Source organism: Triturus cristatus, chromosome 8 (genome assembly GCF_964204655.1).
Source record: "Triturus cristatus chromosome 8, aTriCri1.1, whole genome shotgun sequence".
In the NCBI taxonomy this organism is placed as follows: Eukaryota; Metazoa; Chordata; class Amphibia; order Caudata; family Salamandridae; genus Triturus; species Triturus cristatus.
In genome coordinates, this window is record NC_140591.1 from 1,315,056,134 (window position 1) to 1,315,075,219 (window position 19,086).

The 19,086-nt window shown below is 38.7% G+C and overlaps 1 protein-coding gene across 13 annotated transcripts in view; it reads right to left on the reverse strand.

Annotated features, from left to right (window-relative positions):
* Positions 1-19,086, reverse strand: part of ROBO2 (roundabout guidance receptor 2) — a 746,476-nt gene that overhangs the window by 393,664 nt on the left and 333,726 nt on the right. The gene's annotated exons all lie outside the window — the stretch shown is intronic.

Consider the following 19,086-nt stretch of genomic DNA (forward strand, 5'->3'; position numbering starts at 1 on the left):
TAAATAATGAAAATAGTGTTAAAACATTGTGGTACAATAAGAGAGGTGCTGTCACTTACCTAGTATTTTCATAAAATCAGCCAGGCACATTATCGATAAAGAAGTCCAAAAACCATGAGTCACCATGAGAATTGACAGGGATCCGAAAGTTGTGGGGAAAAAAACATTAAAGGACAATTAGTATGTTGACAGCAGATTCTCATGAGAAATAAAGTAGAAATCAAAGAAATGCATCAAAAATGCTATGTTTGGTTGCAAAAGTTAAGAGTTAATGGGAAGACAGATAGTCACAAGGCTGTTAGTCATCATAAATACATATGATAAATCCAGTGTTTCAAAACCAATCTTATATTTATTGATATATTCAAATCTAAATGATAATTGAACATTATTGTTTCCGAATATACAGAAATGGGGCAATTAGTGTTCTTCTCATAGGAGGTCACAAAGTACTTCATCCCTTTTCACAGCATGCTTGCAAATTACTTGAATACAATCATTATCTAACTAACATCAGGCAGAGGGCCGCCCAGGTGGGATTTATCCAATGAGAAAGCAATTGAAAAAGCTTACATTGCAGGGAATAACATTTGCCAACAAATAACGCTATTATTCTTGATTGATCATGACAAAAGGGGAACCAGAGAGTTTAATTGTGTCTGCTGGTTGAATGAAAACAATTCACAGATAATAACAGACCAAGAGAGACATAATTTAGCAAATCCATGTTTTGAAGTTAGTTTATTTTATCTGAAATTTTCTGAAGCCCAAGCTAATGACTCATGCAGAGGTCTTCACTACTAATCAATATGTTTTGATTCCCCAGAAGAGCACTGAAAAGGACACAGACAATAAATAAGCCCTTCACAAAATATAAAGTACAGCTGGTAAAGTAGGGCATTTGTAAAAAGATGTTCAAATACAGATTTCAAACCTTACTTAGTTTGGCTGCATCCAGAAACTATGCAGTGATATTTTAAGGCACTGTATTATATGTGGAGGGGAGAGAGAGAGGGATGAGAGGGGAAAGAGGGGAAGCAAGAGTGAAAAGACAAGGAATGAGAGAGGGTCAGGAGGAAAGAGAGAAGGGACAACAAGAGGGAGGTGGGAAGGAAAGAGTAGGGGAGAGAGAAATTTACTAAACGTGAAAAGAATTTAAAATGCAATAAGCTATGCTAGACCCAAGCTCAGGAGAGTACAGCCACCTCTTTCTTTGAAAGAAGGGCCACATTATGCATGTTAAATTAATAACGTATTGCTTGTTAAAGAGCATTGGATGTTTTATAAAATAACAACTTTTACACTACACACTATTTTAATCATAGCCTGTGATGAAACACTGTTCGGTTTGTGAAAAAGTCAGTAAAACCAAGGGTGCTGACATTAGGTAATATGCTACCACAAATATGAAAAAATAGCAAAACCTCTCTCCCCTTATAGACCATTCTTATTATCTTCTTGAGACCCTGGATGTAGATATTAACTGGAGAAATAGGCTGCATATGCCAGCTGTTATTGACATACGCTACCCTGCCTTGTCATTGACAAGTATTGGGGCACTGACAATGCATGATTAAATAAATAGCAGAAGGGATTTATTTCAGATTCATATGTGCATGGCTTGTACAGTTTACATTCAGAACTTTGTATTTATTTCAATATTGGTGACCTTTAACCCTAATTTTAGATCTTAGCAAAAGAAGGTTGAAGCATCCCTCTGCTAATGTATTGCTACCTTACGCCCAACCATCAGGTACAAACTCAGCTGAAGGTGGGTATGGCATCAAATGGTTAAGCTCTGCTTCCACCACTGGTCTAAAAAACACCAACCTTGTAAGATTCTGCTGTCAGCATAACCAACTGTTCAGAGCTAATGATACTCCTTTGCCGCCTCCTCCTCCTCCTCCTCCTCCCGCCCTTTTTATGGGTCTAGGGAAATTTATAGCTATACTGTTTCTCTGGTATGAGGGACCTTACTAACATCTTCCAACATTAGAGATATCCTGTTGATTCATTTACTGATTAGCTATAAAACTATGCATGCATGACAGTACAGAGGTAATCTCTTGGGCTCCCATGAGCTCGTACGTTCAATGAGAGGCAGTGTTTCACTGGGTTTGATTGATAGGAAACACTATCTGAAGAGAAAAAGACCTCATCACAAGAACAGCTCCACTAGACCACAGAAGGCCAACAGAAGAGAGGCAAGACAAAGAACACCTGGAGGCAAACTGGGAAAACAGAAGTAAAGATACTGAACTACAGCGGGGGCAACTTACAGAAACTTGCCCAAGACAGAAAGAAGTGGAGATATTTTGTTGCTGCCGTACAAGCCGGCTAACATAATGGGAAGTAAGTAAATTTCAACAAAAATACACAAAAGCTGTGGAACATAGCCAGGAACAGGACAAGCAAACATATATTATCCGTTGCATTTTTGGGGCCATCACATATGTCATCACAAATTAAGTTGTGTTCTCAGTGAAAACTTTACAATTTTCAACAGGCACAGCGCCATTCACCCAATTTTTACTTAAATCGAATGTGACCACTTTAAAACCATTTTTTAGTAATCGAAAATAGCAACAATGTTCGACATTCTGTTTTCAGAATTCCTATAAAACAGGTCTATAGGAGTCCCCCATATATTTTTAAAGCCATATATGAAGATTGCACATATCACACTTTGACACTAAGCTAGCCAAGTTCCTTCATGGAAGCACTGAACCTCATTCCTTGTAATATAACAAGCAAATTGATCTTGTCATATAGGAGGCAAGTCTTTCTTGACACACATGAACGAGTATGGGAATGTCTCACATTTTGTGTTTTTTTCAGTGTCTAACTAATTAATACGGTTTCTTGAAATGCACAACATAATTCAAGAAAGTGTTTCTAAACGTGAAAGTGTGTGAGGCAGAGACACTGCATGCTATCGAGGTATCTACACTCTAACCCGGAGATACAGCGAGTGGTGGAGCAGAGAGAAAGAGGAAAGTATATTGCACTAGAAAACAATGTTAAGTATATGTCTTGCACATCAAAAATGTCCTAGCCCTCCTGAACTTCTGTTCTACTTTGAGATATACCCAAGTGATTAGGCATCTTATCTAACAGTATTGTTAATCTGACAACATTCAATTAAAAGACTGCTAAAACTATTTTTGGAAAAAGAATATGTGATTTTTGTCATGCAAACAACGAAATATCAGTTGCTATTGGATGAAAGCTTTAACTTTCTTACAATTAGGGAAAAATAATTGAGAGAAAGATTCCTGGGCTTATTGTGTTTTATTGTACAGTAACAATTGCAACGCTCCTCAAAATGTCATCAACAATAAACTGCAAAAGTCTTCACATCAACCCATTAATAGAAGTCCGTAGAGCAACAGAATGGAAAATCCTACCTCAGATGTTATTTACACACAGCTGTGCGTGCTTGTGCGAGCTTTTAACAGCCCTTTATTGGCTTATTGGATTAAGGCGAGCTTACCTTTTTGAAACCAACATTCTTTACGAGAAAGAGTTAAAACAAACTGCTGCAGTTTACCATCCTCTTTGTCATATCTACCGAATTTCCGTAAATTGACCTTTTTGGATTGCCAGTAAACTCCTAGAGCAAGTCACCTGCCAGTTCAACTCCAAGGACTATTCCCACAGAGCATCTGCATTTTCTGTTTTTCAGTGAAGCATTCTGAATCCTATGCATAATTTAGTAACCTCTTTTAGAGGCTTTGTTTTGTGGCACACTCTGTTATTCCATGTCTGCTACTAGCTCGAAATTTAAAGGGCCATTCATGTACAACACAGCGTAGAATAAACTCTATTATAAGAAAAATTACTATACATTATTTTTCCACCTTGCTTACCACTGACTGTAAATGCATACTTAAATGTATTGTCATTACAAAGTGTGTGGAAAAGTACATGATATGAATAGAAATTTTACGACATTGTATATGGGGTAAAATGCAGACCATGATTGCTTAAAGGCCTGATTAAATTCTAAAACCCTCATTCCAATGGGGCAGGAAATACTAATGCACTTTTGGTAATTCTAAGTTACGACAATACCGAGGATTAAAGTTGTTCTCGACTGGGGAATGGGGAATTATTATGGAAATGGGAGTTTCTTCACTGGATTCTTATAGTAATTCCTCATTTTAGGCCGTTAGCCCATTTGTACATTTCGCAGTTGAAAGGTCATCGATTCTGTTTTTCCTTTGTTTCTTGTAATCATGGCAGTAACTTCAGTTATCGTTTAAACAAGCATTACCTGCAGTGCCTGAAAGAGGCCTTTTGTAGTAGTAAGCCATTATCCCCTGGATTAGCACTGCCTTACACCTATTGCCAATAGGTGTTCTTGCCTCCTAATAATGCCTGGTAATCAGCTGAGGCATCAAGAGGCAATCTGCCAATCACCAGGTGAATCCAAAGCTCCAGAAATTAACCCAGTAAGTGGTTCAGGAAGAGGCTTTTTACCCAATACCTGTTGACATCCCCCAGTTTTTGACTAAGAGAGAGTACATCTTTCGACGATGCATGCTAAGTCCTAGAAGCATGAACAGAAGCTTCTGTCCCACCACTTCTGAACTGGCAGTGATTATCATGGTCTGGCCAACTAGGTCTCCATCCAAGTTCCCAATGCGTGATTTGCCAGCAACACTCCAAATTTGTGCACAATTAAAATCTGGCAAAACTGCCAAACAATCATTTACTATGGTGTCAAGTGTATTCAAAACTGCAGATCAATTCTGCCGTAATGTTTGCTTTTATTACTCTTTGTTGTTTTCCAGCCGCCATTTTGCAACTGTACGTGGACACTACCCAAAAACATGTATTGTTACCTTTCTGACACATTTGTAATTGATAGAAACTTTAAAAATGTTTTACTCAACCATAGTTTTGGAAAACTATGTACTCCACAATTACACCATTTTACTTTCCAGATTTTCCATATATTGATTGTTGTAGGATACATGTTAACCAATAGCTCGGTATCCGGAACCCTCAGTCTGTAAAGTAGTAACTGCATGCCGAGTGTGAATTAGCAACAAAGATAAACGGTTTGATGTTTTTTGTAAAAAACATGATGAAAGCATAAAAAGAATAATGGCAGACACAGTTTGTGATAAATATTTTGCATTGTGTAAAAAGTGGAAATTTTTCGATAGAGTAAGTGCTCATTCTTGGGGTAATTCTAACCACATCAGCATGCTAGAGTATTTGGTCCTTCACAAACCTTTAGTATTACTTCTAACTACATCTGTACACTCTAAAACATGGTTTCTTGGTTATTGTGTTTTGCATATGAAATGATTTTCATAAACGTCCTTAGTATTTTCGTTAGTAACAAGTTAGGATTATCCAGTAATCAAAACAATGACCTGCTCAGCACCATTTAAACACTTGGAAGTGATGATAATTAAAAAGGTCTTGGAAACATGGAAAAAAAAACTTAGCGAGTGCAGTAAGTGCCCAATATAGATTTTGACTGATTTTTTTCATCCAACTTCCTTCAATTGTTCGACTGGCTCCATGTTTCTTGTATGTCCCCTTTCTTTCTGCAGTGAGGTTACAGCTCAGCTTTGAGGTTGGATTCCATTTTTCATTATTTTACCAATTGTTAATGAGGGTGACCTATCTGTTTGATATTTGACAGGATGTGAAAGGGTTTTCTGAGTTGCATTAATCAAATGGTGGAGCTCTTCCTTTTAGTGCGACCATTGATGCTGGGACCAGTTCTAGCCCACTTTAAGTGTTTGTCTGAATAGTTTGTTTTTTAGAAATGTTTTTATTCATGTGTGCTCAGATTCTCCTCTCTAGGTCAGGTTTCGATCTTTTCATATCATGTATTACTGCACTGTGCTTCTTACAGCCTGGATTCTATATGATGTATGCACTGGTTAATTGAGAGACCATGAGAAGTATGGTCTGTTGCTCTAGTTTTTAAATGTACACGTATACCTCCGGTATTTGCTCAGGTAGACTATCAATGCATGGTGCTAAGGACTTTGGGGTCATTATAATGGCGGAGGGCCCGCCACCGCCTGCCGTGCGGTGGTGGGCCATCTGACAGTCAATTTCCCCCGCCACATTAAGAAAGGCGAGGGGAATTGTTCCGCAAGCGTGGCAGGGACAAAGACCGCCCGCCACGCTTCCTCCACAGGCAATTGTTACAATTGCCTGGTGGAGTTGACTGGAACTGTAAAATGGTGGCGGTGCCTAGCAGGCACCGTCCGGCCAGATTACAATGCTTGCTTCAGCCAGCCTTTCCACGGCGGTGAAACTGCCATGGAAAGGCTGGCGGATATTGGATTCGGGGGCCCGTTGTGGGGCCCCTCTTTTTTGGGGGGGTGGTGGTGCACTGGGGGGGTACCCATGGTATCCCCCCAACATTTCCCTGCACTAAGTGGCAGGCACCACGTGGTGCCTACCACGTAGTGCAGGGAAATGCACTGCATGTCATTTTAACATTGCGAACGGTGCAGCAGCCAGCAGCACTGTCTGCAATGTTAAAGCCCCGGAGTGTGCCCGCCATCGTAATTCAATCGGCGGGACCACCACATGACTGGTGGGCGGTCCCAACCATCGCAACAATGGTGGGCGGACTCAAGTCCGCCCGCCATCGTAATGACCCCCTTTGATTTTACTTTTGAACTCTTCAGGAAGTCATTGGTATATTTTTGTGTTCAAGTCAGCACGCTTTAAAATGAGCTTGTTTGCATAACTTTGCAATGAATACAATCTCTACATAATGTATATTGGAGGTTCCTTGTAGATTACAGTAAAATATTTCAACTGGGCAATTACCAGTTATACTGCCAACTCCTCTCTTTATTAACGGTTTTAGGAGCATTTTGCATTCTTAGCCTTTGGTCATGAGTAGTAATGTTCCCCACGGTTCTGGAACACTCAAACGAAATGAACTTCAGTATGGCACAATATCATATTTTTAGTTTAAGAATCATTCTGTTTGCGAAGTGTCAAAGCCATATAGGAATAAACACATCCAACTATATTTTGATTTTGGCTTGATTGCCCAAATTATTCTCCCAGAATATTTGTAACCAAGTATCATCAATGTAGATCTAGAAATGAAACTACTGTTGTTCAGTTACATTTGCTGCTGGACATGGAACCATAGGAGTGAAAGAAAGAATCCCTTTGGTATACAAAACTCACCTCATGCACAGATTAATTAACCTGTTTAATCCCTCTAGTGACCTAAGTGGAAGCCTAATTCCAAAAATAGATTTTAGTCACTCTTCTGAACAAATAATTGTAATCCAGAAAGAGAATGAAACAGGCTCACCATAAATTGATGCGCTTTCGGTGACATCATCAGATATCAGCAGTTTTTTTGCTTTCATGTGTTTAATGTGTTGTACTTCACACAGTGAAAACATTGTACGATGGTTCCTCGAATTAGCAAAATAACGCCAATAACAATAGTAATAATAACAATAATGCGAATATTAATAAAAAACATTTTATTACTTTAAATAGGTCATTTATTTCTGACCATAATGTCTGATATCAGATACAACTTTAATATAAAGCATTATAGATGCAAAGCTTTATTCAAATGCAACAAAATATTAAACCTAGTGATAATTTCAATGTGATGCTATTAGCCATTTTGTATTCCATGTGTAAAATATTATTTAATCATTGAAATAGGAATCTCTACATACACCCTGAAGATAGTAACTAACCGATAACAGTGCATAACTATTTCAATAAATAAAACATGCGAAAAGAATGAATAGTTACAAATTAAGAATGCATGAATTAATGAACACTTTAAAAACAATTAATTAAAAGAATCATCCTGGACCACTAAATTCTAGTTATATGGAGGAGAAGTGAGATAAATGACAACATTGTTCTTGGAATTTTCAAACTATGCCATCAGAAGTGACAGGTCACATAACAAAGGAAATGTATCTTGTAGGTTCATCTGTGTCAAAGCCCTTTATTGTGAATGGTACTCAATCGTATTTTCAGCTTTATAGTTGCTTCCTGCAGTGCCATATAGATGATCCATCAAACTAAAGCAGCACAGACCACTGTACAAAGCTGCTTCCTTAAGGCAAGGCCAGATGAATTAATATATGCTTTCATGACATGCAAAGTTGTTACTATTGTGCTACCAATATATCACAACCAGAATACTGACTTCCAAAATATGACGGTAAGCAAATAGGTATCAACTAGTATGCTTTCCCAGCTCCGGTTGTGACCATGATACTTAGATATAAATATTTTCAAGGTACATAGATGTAAAGTTAAGAGTAGTCTATACTTCTTTACAACTTATTACCTTCACAATATTTGTGTAGTCATTTTGATATAAATATTTTTTTGCTAAATCTTCCGACATACAACCACTACACAAAGGAAAGGAAGAACTCCAAGACAATCATTTTCTGCTCACTATGAACACATACGAATCTAAGCATGATATAAACATCACATTGTACATATTAACTGACATCATAGCATGAAACAGGAGTTTTACATCTGAAATAATTTGGGAATAAAAGTTGTTTCATTAAATAAATACATCTGTACACAGCACCTGAGTGCTGAAAGCCCTAGTTTGAAGGTTGAGATGTGCACAACAGAGCTGCAAAACACACACATCCTAGTTTCATAAATGTGACTTGTGTCCACAAGAGAGCTACACCTTGAATACAAAAGCTGCAGACTTTCTTTACACATCCCTTCAACCTGTGGGTAACTAGGAGTAATGTGTGCAAACAGCACTATGGTATGTGTTCCATCACTTAACGGGTGGAAGAGAAAGAGAATGATTAATTCAGCAAGTCCCTCACCCTTCTTCCACAATGGTAATCCAAACACATAACAGAAGGCAGGACATAACGGGCTCATCCTCTGAAATGCACTAGTTATTTTTCAATAACCAAGAAGTGTAAATCGTATGTTGAGGCTATTAAAATTTGTGCAATCAACAAGAAGGTGATAATGGATGCTTGAATTATTCTTAGCCACTGGTTATTTTTCTGTGCCGCATACCAGCCCATGTTTTTTTCTACCACTATGCCACTCAAGATAGAGGCTCGCGATACACAAATCAGTCAAGGTTATGCTCACATAGGAACAGTTCATCCCAAAATGCCAGGTTAGGTCCCCTCCAAGCAGGAACGCAAGCAACCACAGACACATTTGACCCTATTTAGGCTATATAAATGAGGTATCACGCAAGTCTTGTGGTATAGTGAGCACCAGACACATGCCTGGGCATAGTCATGTTGCAACAAACAGAAATCTTCCAAGCGTATCTACGTACTTACGGACACGTATGAAAAAAGAATAACAGACACGTATGAAAAAAGAAGAACACTATGGTTGAGTGTGAGTGGCTGATTGGGGCTGAAGTTATTCAGAGAAGCGCACTCCTCCCGAGCCCCGATCAGCCACTCACACTCAACCATAGTGTTCTTCTTTTTTCATACATGTCCATTCTTCTTCTTAGACACGCAGTCCACACACCTTAGCGTGTGTGTAGGTACTAGTTTTACTGTTTTCACCTTTCACGTGGCACCACATCTTTTGCCACTCACTTATTTCCATGGTCCTGAAGAAAGCCCCTCCTACATTCTCCTGCGGGCTGAAACATGTAGACCCATCACATAGCCAACTACAAGATAGTTATTTCTTTTTTAGTTGCATCACACATACTTTTTAACCATATCCTGAGCCGCCAGTAATAAACATAAAGAGGCAAGAATTCTCAGAGATATTTTTAATTCACACCACATCACATTTCTGCACCACACCAGCTCCGCAGTAATCAGGTGTCGTAGCACAACCGGGGGCATTCGGCCACCCGGTTGGGACCTCAATGATGAGGCATGACACCAACTAGGTTGGTGTGTGAGGGGTCTTTTAACAAACCCAGTGGATTCCAAACACTGCCTACCAGTGATAGTGCCACACATAGAGTGGGTTCGTCCATCATTATTTGTCCTATATCTATAGTAAACAGACTGTGACAAGCGTGAACAAATGTTTTGCCCTATGGACCTGCACTCACAACATAAGGAATTAAACTGAAATTGTCAGTCACCTATACTGCCCTCCCCACATTGAGTACACTAACTTTCATTATCAACTCAGCCCTTGCATTCTTTCCCAGATGTTCAGTGGTCCAAGAAAGCCTGTTGCAAAAAAACAGCTATTCTCCCGCTCAGATTGTTAGGCATTTTCTGATTTCAATTCTAGAAATGTGTTGCAGTAATCAGTTGTGCTTTCTAATTATACCCCTTCATGGACACAACCTGTGACAAATAAAACAAGGAAATCTATAATTGCTACACCACCTGCCTCTGACTTATGAAAAAGACAAAGGTTCTAAGACTCACAAAAATCTTTTTACACACTCCCCTACACAAATGTATGTGCACAAACACACGCGAGATACTAAAATACTTAAAAAGATTGAATATTGTGTTACATACAAAAAACATTCCTTCAAATCCCAAAACATTTTATCTATTCCATGTAAAAATCTTTTAAATTAAAAAGCTCTGCACTGTAATTGTTTTACATTTGAATCAGTATCATGGGCACAACTTGATTTTGTATAGAAGCATAGCATAAGATACACATGTCTCTGTTAATTTTGTTCTCAAATGGAAATAGAACAGACTAGCTGTGATTTAATTTCCTTTTACTTCTCTAGAATTAGTCATGCAAATGATGTCAAATATTTATACACACGCATTTACAGGAATATACATCTGTATTCATGTTGACTGACTGCAATTTTGCTCTCATACAGTATGGTAATGAGCTCTCTGAAAAAAATATATATATTGGGGCTTCTTATTTATGTTATTTATTTGAGAAAGATCATTTGTCCCTGGAACATTAGCATGTGCCCGAGGTGGAAAAAGATTGTCTTATTGGACTTTATGTATAATTTTGTTTTAAAAAATGTTAGCTGACAGTTCTCGATACCTCAAAATTATTTTTCAAATTCTAGAGGAAAAACTCAATGCTTTTCAAATGCAGCTAAACATTATGAAAAACATCCTAGCTTAAAGAATTAATACACGATTACATCATGATATGTGTGACCTCGTTTACATACATAAACCCTGATTAAAAACAATACATTTCGTGGTTCACACTTTTCTCAAAATTAAGTTATACATTTTTTAAACGTCATAATTGCCTATGTTATGATAGGTGGTATCCGGGATAGCGCAAAATTTCGCATAATAATGCAAACTTTCTCATGTAAGCTCATTACTAAGTGACAGATGGCGATGGTGTATGTACATATTAATAGAATTCACATTGATCTTCCTGGATGTTTGACTTCATCATTAGTCATCAAAAAGCAAACCTTGTAATTGTCCACTACTGAGTCTTGTTACTGCAAAACCTGTGAAATCAGCAAATAAGACGAGTCGGTGAGTGATGTGTCTTCCAATTAAAGTAGTGTACTTGTACTTTTTTATTCACTTCTGTAGAAAATTAGCACGTGGCCAAGTTGAGAATTTCAAAATCAGAGGGATGTTCTTTCCCATTTAGAATATGGAGGCAAATGTATCTCTTAATTATATAGGGCAGCTGTGTATTCTTTACTGTCTTTCAGCACACCAAAAACCAGACATTTTCTTACAGTGTTGTAAGAGTTATTGGAAGGGGTAGCTTGCAAACCAAATTCTCCTAGTGGGTAAAAACCAGGGGCAAGTCCAATACCACATTACAAGAGGAAACTGGGACACATTAAATACAATATTTCTCTTCCAAGGTAAAGTAGTAATTAATGAGCAAAGTATTAGATCACATAAATTAGCTCTTCGCTATTCTGGAATGAGCCCCTGGCATCTCGGAAGGGATCACCTGTATTAAAACTGCATTCAAGAGGAGTGATGGCAAAAAGCCTTTCTGCTAGTGTTACGTAACAACAGTCGGTTAAATGCTTTGGGGGTAGCTGGAGTGCATGGTACTTGTTAGGGTAGTGACCGTAGTTTATGGTACTTGTTGTAGTTGGCATAAGCCATTGATATTATGCAAGCCACACACACATGAATCTAAAATGTATTAAGGAAAACCACTATGTTTAATCTTGCAATGAGGCAAGAGAGCAGCAATTCAGTGCTCCTTTCACTTCATGTGTAACTGGTGTAAGGGGGCTCACAGTAATATCCTAAAGCAACACGCTAGACTTTTACGTTATTGGAGTGGCATATACCCACAGTGTATTATTTGAATAACAATAACAAACTAATTGTTTAACCCTTTCGCCATGGCGGGAATTCCGCCGCGGCGCTGGGGGATGCGGGGGGGCAGCGCGGTGGCGCTGTGCTCATGACGGAGCCGCTCCGTCATGAGCCACGGTTGAGCTGTGCTCATGACGGAATGGTTCCGTCATGACTCCGCCCATTTGCGTTGTCCCCCCGCACAGGCGGGGAAACAGCGCCGCGTAGGCGGAGCGGCCGCCAACGGCCGTGACATGACGGAACCGTTCCGTCATGAGCACACGGCAACCGTGGCTCATGACGGAGCGGCTCCGTCATGAGCGGGGAAGGGGTTAATGATGTGGTTACTATTTAGCTATTATGACATTTACATACCTGTACATATATTGTAACATTATAATCATATACATATTAGCATTTATTGTGGTTTGGAACAAGCCTTATTTGTGAGTGAAAAGTCTTGAATAAGTTCCCCAGCAAAGAGGTAGACAAAACGTTGCTGAGCAAACAAAATATCTACAACTGTATTTTGTTAAATACCTTATTTACAGGTAATGTACTTACTTCTGGATTAGGTGTGAATTGCTCTTGAATTTCTAGTTGCAAGACATTCTTACTCTAGGATACAAGCTTGTGAATCAAAAACTATTTTTCCTGAGAACAGGCATGATTTCTCTTGGAAATTCATGAGCAAATAACACCGAAGGACCTCTGTGCAATTGCAGAGATATTTTGGGTGAAAATACTGCACCTGCAGTATCAACTCATAACGCACAGTGTGATATTTATCTGGTGTGATATTACCCACTCCTTCCACAGTCCACATGTCGAGATGAGGTATGAGATCCTGGTCATAGGTTCTCCATCTGACTACCATTTTCTCTTTTTGGTCATTTTATGTAGTACAGATGTTGCCAGGTTTTGACCATGTAATGTGTCTAGGGAAAACTGGGGGTGTATGGCCAATAATACAAAACTTGGAATCCCGATTCAAGCAAAAACTTGCATTTGCAATTGAAGCAGGATTTACATGAAACTTGGAATAAGATACTAGGCCAGGATTTGCAGTTTTTGTTTTCCAGTCTGATCTAGTCTCCTCACTTTTAGGTCTTACCTTCAACAAAACTTTTAACTTTCTGTAGGCAAAAGCACCATGTGGGCCATACCGAAAACTTATTGCACTTAAAGTCCATCCATTGTTTGCCATTAATTGGCCTTATTGTCACTCTCATTTGCTGGCTTCCTATTCAATGGTTTGCCTTCTACTTGTGTTTGTCCCTCCCCTAGAGGACAACCTCTGACCTTTTGTATTCACTGACTTGTATCCTTGCTGTCCTCACATTTAGGGAGCAGCTTTTGTCTTTGTCTTTCTGCAATCCATGAGAGTATTTTGTTTGCTAGCTCTCTTTCCCTAGTGTGCTACTTCCCCCCCAACTACAAACCTCCTCTGCACTCTGTGTTGCTACCCGCTGCCCTCCACTTCCTCTCTCTTTTGCATGTACTTCTATTCTATGCCTGCCCCCTAACTCACTTGTTCCAAGTTACTCCCTTTCCCTCCAACCCAGCTTTTCTTTTTTCTTTTTTTAATTAATCTCTTCAAAGCTCCACTGATACTTCCCCTCCAAATCCCTGTTACTTGCTCCTTCCAACCCACTCCCCCACCGCTCCTTAGTTGCTACCCCACCCTTCGTTGACCCCAAAATGTTTTTGGGGGGTCTGTTAGCTCCCATTTGTTGCCCGACCTCTCCACTAATAATACATTTGTTTTGGCTCAAGGGAAAATTATGTTTTTATTTACTGCTCCACTTGGCGTCCGCCAAGTTGGATCAGTAAATATAAAAATAAATATCATTCAGTGTGTGTGCGCGTGTGGTGATGCATGCACCTGCTTGTGCAGCCCTCATGCATGTGTGCGCCTAGTGAATGATGCTGCCGAATGGCATCATGGTAAATCTATGCGCACTGTACAACATTGTATCTTTTTTCTTTTTTTTTGTTGGCACTATACAGCATTTGCAAAAAGCATTCTCCTTTTTGCTTGTACTTCAAAAAAGCACTGGCAAAGCCAACAGGTCACAAAGGCAAGACCAATTAACTTTCCCTGTGCCTGTTAAGTAAGCTATAACCATTCTCCAGATTTTTTTGTGCCTCGTGTTTCTGATCACTAACTATATTATCATTAGAGTCATTAAAGTATGATTCACAATTAAATCGTGAATTTTTTTGGGACATAGTAAATGTGACTTGCGAAATATAGTGTATGCCACCATTTGATAATGGGTAGATTAAATAATCATGCAACTTAACTAAGGGCAACACATATAAAACTGCATTAATTGGACTAACGTGATGGTTACACGATTGACACGTTGAAAATGCTGTCATGACATTTGGACTACCTTCAAGTTAAACAGTGTCAATCATAAAGAGAGAAACACTATCAGCGTAGTATTATGTATAGAGGAATTCCTCCCTAACGGATAAGCAAGTCAGGTGTAAATGCAAGTCACAAACACCTATGAACTTTGTCAGCTAGTATGTAACAAAAACTGAGAGAATGGGAATTATAAGAATATTTGGTCTTAGTGCCCTTTCATGTAGGTTCAGATGTTAACGCCACTCATAGAGGATGAGGCAAATGTTATTTTCCATTGTTCTTAAAACACTAGCACAGATATAAAAGGGTTTTAGATTATTCTTTTATACAGGTTTGTATAGTTTGAAAAAAATAAAAATTGCATGTTTTATTTCTAGCATAGACAGACTCCATATAAAGGTCTCCCTGGGTGAAACTGCACGTTCATTCTACCTCGGTGTGCCCAGAAACAGATTAAAATAAATATGAATCACGATTTTCCAAGAGACACGTTCATGCTAATGATATTCTCACCATAGCACAAAGAATGAAAAGAAGATCTCTCAAATTAGATCACATCTGTGTATGTAATAAAGAGTCATAAAAATAATGTTTCTAAAATGAAACAAATGTATCAAGTTTCAATAGGAACCATAACTGGAGAAAAAGAAAACACTCAAGCCACTTTAGAAAAAGAGATCTACTATGAATCAAAAGCTGAAAAAAAGATGTTCAAACAAACATTTAAATGTGCATTTGCCTTGCACATATTTTTACATTTCACACATGCCTCAATAAACATCCCCTTTAAAAGAAAATTTCAACTACTCAAGCACTCAGAGGCGGGCACGAATTACCATATTCATCAGGACTTGTATTACTCCATTACATTTACTTTTAAGTACCATTCAGTGAGCAAAGTCTTGACTGAAGGTAAACTGCCAATTTTCAGCTTAAAGGATACGAAGTTTATACAAAAAGTAGAATAAATCTAATTTATCAGCATAAACAACTTTAGTATAGAAAGTCTAAAGCACACAAGAGACATGCTGCAGGAATTAGGTGGTCCAGTGTTAGCTCAAGTCCCCCAAAGAGATCTGTCTGAGTAGTTAGAATCTAGCTGATCACTCAAAGGGATTATTGTATTCAATTTGTTTTAATAAAAACTAAATGCTTCAGTTGGCAAAATTAGAGTGACTGGGGAGAGGATGTGGCCTAACAGCAAGGGCCGTCGACCTCGAAGCTGCGGAGCCAGGTTCGAGTCTCGGCAGGGACGCTTAACATCCTGTGAGTCTGGGCAAATCACTTAATCCTGCCTAACAAAAAAAAGTAATGTTCCATCTGTAATGCAACTGGTGCTCATGTAAAGCGTTCTGATACCTTCTGGTCTAGTTCACGCTATATAAAAATACCCCCCCCCCCCCAAAAACAACAAAACTGTGGTGATAAGCTTGACAACAAACACCAATCAGAATGTTGTACAAGTTTTTTAAAATATAGTTTACTACATAATTACATCTGCAAAATACCGGAATTGTTAACAATAATTTCAGACTTTGTAGGCTCCTGACATTGGGTCTTGGGAAGAAATACATATGCAATTCGAAATATGAATATAGGGCCAGGCACTCTGCAGTGTAAATGATTTTAGCAATCTGGGAGTCATTTTTAATTGAACGGGTTCCTGGCAGTCCCAGCTGAATAGCTCATATCTTAAACTCTCCAGAGTGGGTGGAGCAATTTTCAATCTCCCAAGTCCCATGGGGAAACAGACTATCCCCCCCCCCACCCCTCCTCCTTTTAAACATGTGAAGCGCCTGAGTGTTCCAGTGCCACGTATGGGGCAGGAATTTGGGGGAATCATCACAAAATGTCCCCTTTCCAAACAGGAAATTGCATATGCGGCAGGTTTTTGCACCTCCCCCTGTCTAGCTTCAGCTATATCGTCCACGCGTACCTAAACCAGCATTACATCGCAGATAAGGTGTATTTGACCACTTTGCTGTTATGGAAAAGTGTATGGATTAACCCTCAGCTGACACTTTGTAGAGACCCCATTCTAGATTGCCTCAGTTTGGATAAGGGGTACACTATCCCTTGGTTGAACTATATCTCAAAAACATTTCATGCACTGGGTCTGTCTTCCTTATTCACAACCCCTAGGAGTAATAAAAAAGAGGATAAATTATGGGTTAAGTCACTACTCTGCAATTTAGTGAAGAAGAAAGATTACAAATTGAATTAGCAAAAAGCTTAGTGTTGTATTTCAGTAGGTTCTTTGCCTTTGCTGGACCTGCTTTCTACCTCTATTTAGATCTCACACACTGGGGAAAAAGATTTCTTAAAGTAAATAAGATTTTTTTTTTTAAATAAACAGATGTTTCTAAATGTGCATGTGTGTGTTTATGTCCATGAGTGGATATTATTCACAGTGCTCCTTGATCATTTTAGCTGACATAAAAAAGGCGTGAGAAAAGGGATACTTCAGGCTGTATTGAATGCACTGTTTTGGAGGCTAGAATTGAGAAAAATCAATAAATAGGTACATTTTTGTCCGATTTATGCATGCTTTCAATGAAATTTTAAACTATAGAATTCACTTTGCAGCACTACACGTCACAGAGCGAAGATTTCTGATGGCACACGGAAATAGATGGTGTCTTCATTTACAATAGAGTGCCACATCTCTTGAAAGTGATGCAGAATTCAATGATACACCAAGGCTGGTCTACATCTTGCATCATCTTAGTTGGCATTTTGTTGGGGCCTAGAAAGGTCGAAAAAGGACTATTTTAGAGGGCACAGGGACTTTGTGCTTGCATCTGTAGTGAAAGCCCAGTGACACAGTCATTGGGTACCACCTGATCTGTAATGGTCCTTTCAGATTCTGTAATAACTGTTTGTGTATGGCTAAACACATATGTATATTCACTGAATTGGGTTCATGTGGGCTTTTCAATTAGGATGCAAGATTTCACTAACTACCCTTTTTGATATGTCACATTTATATATTTACACAAGATGTAGCACTCTCACAATGTAAACTTCGCCTTTTTTAATACAATTGTTCCCCTGTCTTAGCAAAACGTTATCTATTTGATCGTGAGTGGGAAGCAAGAGATAAAGAATTCCCTCAGACAAGGGTGGACCCACTGTTAGAATCTTGTTCAAGATAGGTGTAGGCCAATCTGGCTGGGGTGTGGTTAGGCCGTATTGCCTATCAGCTTATAGTGTGTCCTGATTGGCGTAGCAGGCAATTGGGATTACTGCTTGAAGTGCGCAGGAGCAGGTTTCTTAATAAGGCGGTAACCTAGGTGAGACTCACAATTCTGAATTGCAGTGCAGTGTGGGTGATTGAACTGAACAGTTGGGAGGGATTTATGATCAGTATTACTAGATGGGAGTGTTAAATGAAATGGAGGGTCTTTAAAGTGAATTTGATCTAAACTATCACATGATGAGAAATGCTGACAGAAAGAAGCGATTGACTAGACTGGTCAGCAATCATGTAAAAGGTGGGTATGAAATAGAACTTGGGAAATTGAGAATTCAATGAGGTGGGTAGGGCTGCTGTGTGAGATATAGATTGCAGTGTAGTTTGTAATGTTATCCATTACTTCTGGAAATTTGTAAACACTTATCAATGCTTAACCTGAATGTGCTCGCCGATTCTTTCCTCCAATTTAGAGGTATACATCATAATCTTTGCTTCACTGAAGAAATAATATGCCATGTGAAGTCCAATTTGATGCAATTGTTCTAAAACTCAATGATAACATTTGAGGTAAACTGTGAGGTCCAGAACATTATGTCCAAAATAAAAGTGACACGCCTACTGTTAAGGGAAATGCCTAGCCCGAAATAAGACATTTCTGACACTTGGGAAATTGAAGATAACTTTTGTATTCCTGTTCTCTATTGCTTTTCTATTAAACATGTTAAATACTGTAATTATTGTTTGTTCATTTGTATTTTTTTTTGTTTTGTCATATGAATCGTAAATGATACTCCATGGGCTTATGTTCAACAGATTTTTACAGGTTATCTGAATACAACATTGTTTAGACACAAACAATATGGCACTAAAATCATATATATAGTCAATGAATGTGAAAGAATAGTCCAAAAGTGTGATCTTAACATACTGTAAAGTTTTTGCAGAGGCGATACTCAAAGCTTGTGTTCTGATTAAATTATGTGCTGCTTTGTTTGGGTGTCAATTTAGACAACTTGAAGGTACACCCAATTGATTACTGTTATATGGACATCAACAGATTCGTACATTGCCAGGAGTTAGAGCCATCAAATAATTTTATGCTGACATCAGTTGCCTCCCTGACAGCTCTAAGATATGAAATAACAAGCAGGCAGTGTCAGCACTCTTAAATCAAGCCCACGAGCCCCCTTGGCATCATAACCATGGCAGCTTGTTACTGCACAGCAAATGTCAGTCCAGTCAATGTGGAGAGGGGCTGTCAATTCCCAAGC